The sequence below is a fragment of the Squalius cephalus genome (genome assembly GCF_949319135.1).
Source record: "Squalius cephalus genome assembly, chromosome: 24".
NCBI classification, from domain to species: domain Eukaryota; kingdom Metazoa; phylum Chordata; class Actinopteri; order Cypriniformes; family Leuciscidae; genus Squalius; species Squalius cephalus.
Window position 1 is genome coordinate 6637183 of NC_137145.1, and position 10749 is coordinate 6647931.

The window sequence follows — 10749 nt, forward strand, 5'->3', positions numbered from 1 at the left end:
AGCCACACAGGCCTGACATTCAGGGAAATTTTATTATTATTATTATTTTTTTGTGTGGACATTCTGTATATCACAACTTAGCTTGAGGGGAAAACATTATGTGGCGCATGACGTCATTAGTGAGTGGCGTTAGCACAAGCTGAATTAATATCAGATTGGTCTGCTGCACTTTATCATAGGACGAGCTTCTGCTCGCACAAGATAATTTTAAATTAATAGCACACCATTTATGGCCTCCATCATATTCAGAACAGATTCCCTAATGTATACGAGGTTGCATTATTCCATTATATGAGAGTCGTCTAAATGGCTTGTAATCTTCTGGTATGTTTTTGTGTCATATTGCACATATTATTTCCCATTTGATGTTACTATAATATGTTTTAGTCTACTAAGATTAGTCTACTAAGATGTCGGGCTAAACAATCTTCAACAACATGTTCTCCACACGAATGAGATTTGTTTAAAAGGCAATGCTTGTACAGCTTTCAAACATGTTCCTAGAAGAAGACCGGCAGATGCGAGTACATTGTATGTATGCAGATATATTTATAGTAATTTTAAGTTGAAAGCAGGATGCTGATCACAGAGTCCGAGTGGACTCATGATTATTCCTGCCATTTAAATGAAATATTCAGAGTATAAATCAGTTGACATTTATCATCGTTATTGAATAATTGTGACTTTGGCCTTTAATTTAGATTTATGTTCAGGTTTCAGTGGCTTCCACATGTTCAAGCCAATTACCATCCTGCTGTCTGTCTGTTTGCTTGCATGGCATCAGCAGATGTGTGTCTTTTCTGGTTGTTAATGGCTTTTATTTGTCTTGTTGTTGTATAGAAGAACATTATTTTTTATGTTTTCTTTAGAAGGCATCAAAGGGTGATAGATAAATTTGATATATAAAAAACATGGCATCAGTTCTGTTGTAAGAAAATGTTTAAAGTGCACTTTTTATCTTTCCTCACAAAACACACATCCATTTTGCTTTTAGTGACCACAGCTCCCAGCTCCCAGCTCACTCCCTCACAACATAATTCCCTTTCTCATTACTACCACATCTATTTGTTACTTCACTTCATTCCCACGTTCCTCTTCTTTTCTTCCCTCTCTTCTGTGTTTGCCAGTTCGTTGCGTCACTGTTGAGATTCCGATTAAAGGTCTCTAAAAAGCATCGAAAACATTTCTGTGGATGCTGAAATCTTAATGATATTTAATGATCAGCCTTTTTCTTGTTGCTATGGGAAATGATAACATTCTAGTATGAGCGGAGAATAAAATGCATGTCTTTATATTTGCTCTGAATGCCACATGGGTTTTATTATGTTTCATTTGCTCAGCTTGACCATCAAAACAGATTATTTGTGAAATTGTACAGAGCATTTGTTTTCTCTGTGGAAGTATAGATCTGTCATCATTTATTCACCTTCATGCCGTTCCAAACCCCCATAACCTGCAAGTCTTTTGTTTAGGTTTGGAACAGCATGAAGATGAATAGGCCTAAATGATGCCAGCATTTGCATTTTTGAGGGAACTATGCCTTTAAGGGCAGATTCCCCTTTACGGTCACTTTGTCCAATGAGCGTGAGTGAAACTCTTCACCCTGTAAGGCATGATTCTCTTCCTCTAGTCAACAATGAGCAGTACAGCATACGGTGTACGTGCTTTCTTACACATTTTCAGATGCTGTTTTGTTGAAAAGACATTTTGACATGCTGAAAGGGTTAGTCTGTTTTTCCCAGTATGACTCTCCATTTCTGCCTGTTACATTAAACACAAGGTTATTCAGATGTATTAGTGGCAAAATGTTCTATCTAGTCTCACTCTAAGCTATTTTAAGCTGTTTCTAAGAGGAAATTTAAATAGAGGGGAACATGTTGAAACTGGCTATATAAGTACTTTTTAAATGCATGTTCCTGATGTTTTATGACCAGTTCATCCGTGTGTGTTGTCTCAAATCATATAAATGGGCTCTCATGTAGAGTCCCTTTATAGTGATTCAATAAATTCCTAATGGATAAAATCAAGTCCAGCTCTCTTTCTTTCTTTCTTTCTTTCTAAAGCACATTTAAAAACAACCATGGGTTGACCAAAGTGCTGTACATACAAATTTACAAAGGAATAAATAAAATACAACTACATAACATATTCTAGACTGACAACATCTGTTCAAGAAAATAGGATCTAAGCATAGATGTAAAAACAAAAAGAGATGGTGCTGTTCAGATGGCTATAGGGAGCTTGTTCCAGAGTGTTGGTCAAGCATAGAAAAAACTCAATCACCACGGTGTTTCAGTCTGGACCCAGGGATGGACAACATTCCTAAATGTCCTGATCTGAGTGGTCGCGAAGAGTTGTGTGAATGCACCAACTCAGCAAGATAGACTGGTGCAAGATTATGATTAACCATTTCAAGGATATCAAAATAGGAGTGATGTGCTGAAAACTTACGTGAGCTAGTCAGAAGCCTGGCCGCTGTAGATGACCGATTAATCCCATAATAGAGCGAATTGCAATAGTCTAAGTGGGAAGTGATGAATGCATGAATTACTTTTTCAAGATTTTTTTGAGATAAAAACGATTTAACTTTAACTATAGGCAACGAAGATGGAAAAAACACAACTTAACTACCACATTGATCAGCTTATCAAACTTAAGACCAGAATCAAATCGAAAGCCTAGGCCTACATTTTTTGTACACGGGGTGACCCCCTTGGGTTAGATAATCAAGGTCATAAATACTGGCATTAAAAGCATCACTAGGCCCAAACAGAATCACTTTAGTTTTGTCTTCATTTAATGTTAACCATAATTTAAATTCCGAGCTCAGAGCCCTCTCCCAGACAGCACGCCAAATACGCATAAATTACTACATCTGATTTCATGTATGTGTGAATGTGCTATTATTAGGGCTAAGATGGAGTCTAGAATATCAGCAGCCCTTTAAATCAACTGTGATTGAAGAGGAAAAACATAACTTTTTACTTTAAAGGGATAGTTCACCCAAAAATTTAAATTGTGTCTTTACTTACTCACCCTCATGTTGTTCCAAACCTGTATGAGTTTCTCTCTTCTGTTGAACACAAAAGAAGATATTTTGAAGAATGTTGGTAACCAGACAGTTGACCGTACCCATTGACTTCCATAGGGGAAAAAATACTATGGAAGTCAATGGGTGCCATCAACTGTCTGGTTACCAACATTCTTCAAAATATCTTCTTTTGTATATATATATATAGAGAGAGAGAGAGAGAGAGAGAGAGAGAGAGAGAGAGGTAGCTAACAGTTGGGGTGTGGTGCTTTGCTGCTTGTGCATCATAACAATAGATGTTCCCTGGGGGCAAGAAATGCCTTCTTCCATCATTCCACATACATCATTCATCTCAGCTCCTGCTTATTCCTTTACTCCTGAGTATATGGAAGTCTGAATGGATGATCAGAAGGTTTGTGCATTGAAGGGACAGTGAGAGAAGTCTTTTACTGTGAGCGCTCTTCACTTGAACTCTTCTTACCTGTTTTCCTGATGAACCTGCACACCTTGAGCTGCATCTGTGCTTGTTATCCTGCGTCTTTGTTGTGCAGGCATGTGCTTTATTCAAAGAACACTGCATCAATGAAATAGGCACATGCATGCAAAAATAGCAGGTGAAATTATATTATTTTTGACAGACTGAATTCAGGCAGTTAATAGAGGAGAAGTTACCACCTGTGCCCTATATCAGTCTCTGCTGAAGATTTAGAAGTATTGAAGGTTTTTTTATTCTGTTGTTGTTGTTGGTTATCAATTTACAGGAATATATTACCCAATATGTCATTATATTATATTATACAATTATTTATTTTATATTATATTATACATACGCATACAGTTGTGGTCAGAATTATTGGCACCTCTGGTAATATGATCAAAGATGGCTGTAAAAATTCAATCTTCATTGTTTATTCTTTTGATCTTTCATTCCTTTCATTTGATTTCATGGACCTTTCATTAAAGTAAAATAATTTAAAGTGGGGGGAAACTCACATTATGAAATAAATGATTTTCTCCAAAACACGTTGGCCACAATTATTGGCACCCCTAGAATTTTTGATGAGTAAAATATCTCTGAAATACACTCACCTAAAGGATTATTAGGAACACCATACTAATACTGTGTTTGACCCCCTTTCGCCTTCAGAACTGCCTTAATTCTACGTGGCATTGATTCAACAAGGTGCTGAAAGCATTCTTTAGAAATGTTGGCCCATATTGATAGGATTGCATCTTGCATTTGATGGAGATTTGTGGGATGCACATCCAGGGCACGAAGCTCCCGTTCCACCACATCCCAAAGATGCTCTATTGGGTTGAGATCTGGTGACTGTGGGGGCCATTTTAGTACAGTGAACTCATTGTCATGTTCAAGAAACCAATTTAAAAATGATTCGAGCTTTGTGACATGGTGCATTATCCATGTAACCATCCTCTGATGGCTACTTCCAGCAGGATAATGCACCATGTCACAAAGCTCGAATCATTTCAAATTGGTTTCTTGAACATGATTAGGAACACCTGTTAAATTTTTCATTAATGCAATTATCTAATCAACCAATCACATGGCAGTTGCTTCAATGGTAACAAGGCATGATGGATCCATGTTCTCATTCTGTTTACGCCAAATTCTGACTCTACCATCTGAATGTCTCAACAGAAATTGAGACTCATCAGACCAGGCAACTGTCTTCAACTGTCCAATTTTGGTGAGCTTGTGCAAATTGTAGCCTCTTTTTCCTATTTGTAGTGGAGGTGAGTGGTACCCGGTGGGGTCTTCTGCTGTTGTAGCCCATCCGCCTCAAGGTTGTGCGTGTTGTGGCTTCACAAATGCTTTGCTGCATACCTCGGTTGTAACGAGTGGTTATTTCAGTCAAAGTTGCTCTTCTATCAGCTTGAATCAGTCGGCCCTTTCTCCTCTGACCTCTAGCATCAACAAGGCATTTTCGCCCACAGGACTGCCGCATACTGGATGTTTTTCCCTTTTCACACCATTCTTTGTAAACCCTAGAAATGGTTGTGCGTGAAAATCCCAGTAACTGAGCAGATTGTGAAATACTCAGACCAGCACGTCTGGCACCAACAACCATGCCACGCTCAAAATTGCTTAAATCACCTTTCTTTCCCATTCTGACATTCAGTTTGGAGTTCAGGGGCCTCATTTATAAAAGTTGCGTACGCACAAAAGAAGGCGTACGCCGCTCTCTACGCAATAATTGGTATTTATAAAAAGCAAACTTGACGGGAAAATGTGCGGTCTTTCACGCACACTCTGACCCAGGCGTTCGCACAAAAACGGGTGAAATGAGAAATGGCGACACCGTCGGAAGTTGGAAGAAACACGTGAAAGTGTGTGAAACTGTAGACCGTTGTGTAAAATAAACGGCAATACTGCCTCTCATAAATAACATGAAGACTTCACAAAGCAAGTCTTACAATTAACAGCCTACACGAACACCCGTTTGATCGATCTGCAGTGTAAAACAAACAAAATCAAACGAAGATTAGAACAGAAATGCAAATTAACACATATTTGCTAAAAGAAAAGTGAAATATGTTCTGCAATAATATTGGCATGTTATGCAATTCATCATCATAACACATCTGTAGCTTGTCAGATGCAATCAAATGGATGGTAATAAAATGCCATGATGCCATCACAATGCGTAATGACGTGAGTGAAGTTACGTTTCTTGGTTTTCCTCTCTGTTTGCCATGATTTCGCAATCGATGAATATTAACTTGTGGGCGTTTCACGGACTATTTATGGGCAACTATGGGCGTGACATGAAGCCTCAAAAGCTGCGCTACATTTAGAATTGATTGTGATTTATTAAGGGAAAACTGCGTAGGATGTGCGTGCGCACGGTTTTATAAATCCGAATATTTCTGTGCGTACGCACGTCCTATGTTTCATCCGTACGCCACTTATGACGCAAATCATACGCAAAGTTTTATAAATGAGGCCCCAGGAGATTGTCTTGACCAGGACCACACCCCTAAATGCATTGAAGCAACTGCCATGTGATTGGTTGATTAGATAATTGCATTAATGAGAAATTGAACAGGTGTTCCTAATAATCCTTTAGGTGAGTGTATATATATTCCCATTAATATAAAAAAAGAAAAATTGCACACCAGGGTGACTCTCCTACGATCACAAATGGAGAATTGCAGAGAGTCTTGGGGTCAGAAAGCCTAAAAATATATGTAATCAAACATCATCACATGTTGTTTGGGAGAGTTTCAAGAGAAATCCCCCTCGCTCATCCAAAAATAAACTCCAGCATATTCAGTTGTCAGACACGACTGGATCTTAAAAAGGGACCTGGTTCTATGGTCAGATGAAACTAAAGAAAGAGCTTTTTGGCAGCAAACCCACCAGATGGGTTTAATGCAAACAGGGATAAAAAGTACCCCATACCCACGGTTAAATACACTGCTGGACCTTTAATGTTGTGGGCCTATTTTTTTGCTGGAGGTCCTGGACATCTTGTTCAGATACATGGTATTATGGATTCAAGCAAATACCAACAGACAATAAATTAGAAACTGACGGCATCTGCTAGAAATCTCATAATGGGCCGTGGTTGGATCTTCCAGCAGGACAACGATCCATAACACACATCAAAATCAACACAAAAATGTGTCACTGAGCACAAAATGAAGCTTCTGCCATGACCGTCCCAGTCCCCAGACCTGAACCCTATAGAAAATGAGTGGGGTGAACTGAACAGAAGAAGCACCAACATGAACTTGTGAATCTGAAGGATCTGGAGAGAATCTGCATGAGGTATGATCTCTGATCTCTTGTCAGGTGCTCTCCAAACTCATCAGGCATTATGGGAGAAAACTCAGAGCTGTTATCTTGGCAAAAGGAGGTTGCAAAAAGTATTTAATAACAGGGTGCCAATAATTATGGCCAACGTGTTTAGGAAAAAAACATTTATTTCATAATGTGATTTACCCTGCACTTTCAATTCTTTTACTGCAGTGAAAGGTTGTTCGGAAATGTTCGAATGAAAGATCAAAAGGATAAACAATGCAGATTTATTTTTACAGCCATCTTTGATCATATTTACCTGGGGTGCCAATAATTCTGACCACAACTGTACACGGCTCACTGAATGTAATAAAATCAGAATCATTTTTGCATTTCGATGGTTCCCTGTAGTTATCTGGTCACTTGCCTCTTTAAAAACATGTCCCGGACATGTGTTTACATTTACATTTATTCATTTAGCTGACGTTTTTATCCAAAGCGACTTACAATTGCTATATATGTCAGAGGTCGCACGCCTCTGGAGCAACTAGGGGTTAAGTGTCTTGCTCAGGGACACATTGGTGTCTCACAGTGGATTCGAACCCGGGTCTCTCACACCAAAGGCAGGTGTCTTATCCATTGCGCCACACCACCACCATGTGTTAATGTCGAGCCCTGATATCATATAGGCTATACTATTTTAATATTTATATATTTCCTCCATTTTATATATATTTGTATGTATGTATGTATATATAAATGCATTATGAAACAACACCATGTTTTCATGAGAATTGCATAAAACACTATTTTTCATGTTATTTTGAAGAGAGGCATATGGTGTAATTATCCAAAGATTAAGGCAAGGACAAATTAACGAATACAGCTGATGAGAATTATTACAACCTGAAGGGGGCATTAATGAACCATAAATGCATTTAATTTGACATATTTTGGAAAAATCTGTCAACTACATAGCCAATCTTTACTCGTTGGATTTGTTCTAGACAGACAGACAGACAGACTGTTGACAACTTTGATGTGCTGACTGAGTGCAGTGTATTGTGCGAGTGCAGTGCTGGTGCATCAGGAGTATGAATCAGTGATGACGAGAGCAGGGCTCTACTGTGATGAGGAAGCATTGTGCTGGAACCACCTGGCTGCTTCTCAGGAGCAATCACGCCTGTGGTTTGTACAGGCTTTTATGCCTGGGCTATATACTGTATGCATTTTACAGAAAGCGAGAGTAATTTACAAGAAGCTTTTTCCTCTCTAAAGCAAACATTAGGCTGCATAGGCCTTACTAAAGTGATGAGAGAGAGAGAGAGAGAGAGAGAGAGAGAGAGAGAGAGAGAGAGAGAGAGAGAGAGAGAGAGAGAGAGAGAGAGAGAGAGAGAGGCTTCTCTTTCAATATTTTATTAAATATCATGTCAGCTCAGACTAAATGTGTCTGTGAAATTGCCTAACTTATAGGAAGCTAAAAGGGCACCATGCCTTTTTCATGTTGTGTATAATCATAATTATACAAGCTGCTTTAGAATTGTAGTTTGAAGTTTTTTTTTAGTGGCATTGGTGTCAGGAAAGTTAAAAGAATAATGACTTTTTTTGTTTTTCTTTAACATATTTTTACGTGTTTTATCTCATTTGGTTTTATCAAAAATCTGTTTTGACCTCCCTTGCCTAATATGCTTAGTGTTGTGGTTAACTGCAAATTTGAGTTTTTTTGTTGTTGTTGTTTTTATTTTTTATTTTTTTTATGCATGTAGTTGTCTTTGGTCCTGTCCTGTGATTGTACTGTTTATTTGTCTGTAAAACTGAAAATACTATAATAAATATAATTAAAAAAAGAAAAAGAATAATGACTTTTTAAAGGATGCTCTTGATCTATCGCCTGATAATCACTTCCTATACAACGATTGGTGGTTCTCTACATGTTTATCACATAAACCGATCACATTGTGATGACGCACAAAAACAATAGCCTGCATGGCTTTCATGTCATTACCGGTGTGATTTTAGAGGTGTTGAACAAGGGGTGGTCGCACTGGTCAGCCGCATACAGTATGTCATTGAGATTGCCCAATATAAGGTTTGTCTATAATCTAAATGAATATTAATTAATAAGATCTGGTTAGTTCAAATTATTTGAAATGAAATTAATATTCAAGGATTGACTTGAAAGGTAGTGAACCTACTGTATGTATTGGACCCTAGTATAGGCTACATTACAAACAATAATATAAATGTTTTTTTTAATCACCCTCATTGGGGGCTGAGCTCCCCTAATATTGAAATCCTAGAATCGCCCCTGAATCTCATTTAATTGAAAATTAATTTATCGACCTCACATTTCATGTTTATTAAAGGGATAGTTCACTTTGAAATTAAATCTTGATATGTTTTAGCTTACCTCAAGGGCATCCAAAATGTAGGTGTCTTTATTTCTGCAGTAGTTTCAATTTTGATATTTTTAGGTCAAACCGTTCTTGTCTGTCAGTCATTTAATGCAGGTCTGTGGTCACCACCTCAAAGAGCATGCACAGAGTCCAAATTAAACAATTCCCCATCGTAAGTACACATTGATGGCCTAAGACACGAAACGAGCGGTTTGTGTGAGAAAACGAACAGTATTTATATCGTTTTTACCTCTTGTACACTTTCCGGCGCTTGTGCAGACTAAGCCAGAACGCGCGCACACGCCACACACCAGGAAGCGCGCGCGCCCTCAGATCACTTGGACGTGGTTGTGTAGAGGTAAAAACGATATAAATACTGTGCATGCTCTTTGAGGTGGTGACCATAGACCTGCATTATATGACTGACAGACAAGAACGGTTTGACTTAAAAATATCAAAATTGAAACTACTGCGGAAACAAAGACACCTACATCTTGGATGCCCTTGAGGTAAGCTAAAACATACCAAAATTTAATTTCAAAGTGAACCATCCCTTTAAACCTCATATTTCATCATAGCTTTATGCACTGAAAAAAACAATGAGTAAAATGTACTTAATTTTTCTTCTTTGCAAGTTTCTGTACGCAGATTTTATAAAGTAAATTTTCACATATACGTAGAATTAAGTAAAATCTACGTAACTAAGTTTTAAAAGGTTAAAAAACTAATATACAAATTATTAAAATGTAATTAAACTACTCAAATGGAATCCAGAAAAAATGAAATGGAAAACACAGGATTTGGTCAAAATTAAATGTATTTCATAATGCCCTAAACATTTAATTTTTGATAAAGTTTTAACAAATTGCTGTTAAATTGTATAAGTTTCATGATTTCAAATAATTAGACTTGTTTTTGGATTGATACAATTTATAATAAAAAAAAAAAAAAATGGAATTTGGAAAAATAATACAATAGAATTTGGGAATATAATAAAACGGATTTCAGGGCCCTGCTTCATACACAATAACAGTAACATTCAATGGATCATTTTTGAGAAGAACATGAACTCAACCTTATTAATTATTCATACCCCCAGTGCATGATGGGAACATTTTTATACAAGCTTGAATTGAGTACTAATATTGAACTTACTTTTTTATTTTTAATTCTTGCCTGAACTAATTATTTTAGTAGAATTTTTTTTTTTTTTTTAGTTGCCTATTTACTTCACCACAGAATCATTTTAATCAGTGTGTATCAAAAAAATTGAGCTATTGTTAAATAGTGTGTTTGTAATGTAACAAATAACGGTACGGTAAGCAGGTTGGCAAAAGTGGGTTTTCTAAATTCTTGACCTTATTCACTCTGTTAAGTTGCTGCAGCTGCTCAATGCGAATCCAGAGGGACGGCTTTATGGACTCTGCAAGATTTGAAAGCTGGTGCTATTTATTATGCTGTTTATATTTTCTTGTGATTCAACCATTGGCCTATTTTAGTAGCACTCATCTCTGGGAATGTCATATGATGCTGGAAGAGTAGCATATGCTAGCTCATGA